Here is a 2,025-nt window from a genome sequence, read left to right on the forward strand (position 1 = left end):
ACCTTGGAGGAGGAGTAGGAGGCGGAGGCGGAGTAGGAGGAGGAGGAGTTAGACTCTTAAAGCGAATAGACGGAAGGCGGTTTGGAAAAAAAAAGGAGTCGTTCGTTATCACTGTACGCTACGCGAGTTCAATGATAACTCCCCTCCCCCCCCCTTCTCTCTCTCTCTCTCTCTCTCTCTCTCTCTCTCAGCATCAGAACGAGATAACAACGCTGAAGCAAACGACAAGGGACGCATAATACGACAATGAAAATACTTATTCTTTCTTAGTTATTCCAGATCAGATGCATATTACCATAATTGCCAGTTATCATTATATCCGTAGAAATACGACCCCTGTGCTCTATACACGTGTGTGTGTGTTTTTATACTCTAGACACTTTTATAATGATGTACAGCAAACACAGCACTTAATAATAATTTCTTCTCTTGGCAAAGACTATGAAGTTGAACTGTTACAGAAAATACCTTTACCAAAATCATAAAACCTATCTGTTTGAATATAAAGATTATTTGTCCTTTATCTTAAAGTTTAGTTCCAGAAGAGCGATTCTTGACTAGGAAACAATAATAATAATAATAATAATAATAATAATAATAATAATATAATAATAATAATAATAATAATAATAATAATAATAATAATAATAATAATAATAATAATAATAATAATAGAATTCACGTGCCAAGAGAGGGCCCCACCTTGTCCTGGCTAACACAAATAAGTCGAAAAATACGTATTTTTGGCCCTACCTTACTTTAACCCCGGTACAAAATTGTAATTCTAAGGCGCGTATAATATATCCATAAGAATCGATGACCAGTCTATAAATTTATATTTCCTTTGAATGTTATCGGAAAAAGTGATAAATAAATAAGCATGAGGAATAGAAAACATATGCCATTATCTAAACAGCGCTCAGGTAAAACCTAGTGGTTTGTCCTCCACTTATTAGCAGAGGGAGATAAGTACTTATACGTACATAAATTTAATGAACATGTTAATCCAAGGAATTAAGAAATTCAGATGAGAGATGTTCTTTGTAATGTTTCTCGATCGGAACGTTTCTCGACTAAAATGCTTCACGAGTGTAATGTTTGTCGATCGTAATACTCGTCGATTGTAATGTTTCTCGACAGCAATGTTTCTCAAACACGGTCTTTGTAATGTTTCTCAATCGCAATGTTTCTCGAACGCAATATTTCTCAAACAGGGTTTAGTACTGTTTCTCGATCCGCTCAAAAGATGGCGGTGATGTTCAGCCTCTCGTCCTTCGCCTTGGGAGAGAGCAGGACACCTTCAGGATAATTATCACTATCTAATATAACGCCTAAAGTCTCGAAGAGGAGCAGGAAGGAGAGATCGGCGAAGCGTGACGCTGCTGAACCGGCTAATTAGCGGTACGCGAGTGCGCGCACACCCTTCACTTATTTTTCTCGCGAGCTAACGAGACTTTCGTTCGCTAATGATTAAAAATGTTAGGTATCATTATTGCCTGTTATAGTCAGTCGGCTTAAATTGTAGGGGAATTGGCAGAATTAAATCATCACTGTGGCAAAGAAAAAAATGAATAAAAAAATAAAGATAAAAATAAAAAATATTAAAAATTAACAGTGGTTAGAAACACCAAAGTACGTATGCGTATAAAACGCTATCCGAGCCTTTATGCGAGTCAAGACTGTTAGTAATTATTTACGCGCGTTACAACTACATGAAGCATTTATTTGCATAAAGCTTTTATGGAAGCATTTATGTGGGTAAAAACTGTATGGAAATATTTATGCGCATAAAAACTATGCACACATTTATCTTGCCACCATGACAAAGTAGACATACTCTCCCGTAAAATGTTGATTAAAGCTGCATATTGCACAATGATTATGCAAAGTCAACCCAAGTGATGCAGATCCCAAAGATGATAAATCTTTCGTTATTATTATGTTGCAAAGCAGATGCAGCCATTACAAAACCCACAATAAATTATTATCTTAAGCAAAGATATTTTGGAGGCATAGCAATGGAAA

Source organism: Macrobrachium nipponense, chromosome 20, assembly GCF_015104395.2.
Source record: "Macrobrachium nipponense isolate FS-2020 chromosome 20, ASM1510439v2, whole genome shotgun sequence".
In the NCBI taxonomy this organism is placed as follows: Eukaryota; Metazoa; Arthropoda; class Malacostraca; order Decapoda; family Palaemonidae; genus Macrobrachium; species Macrobrachium nipponense.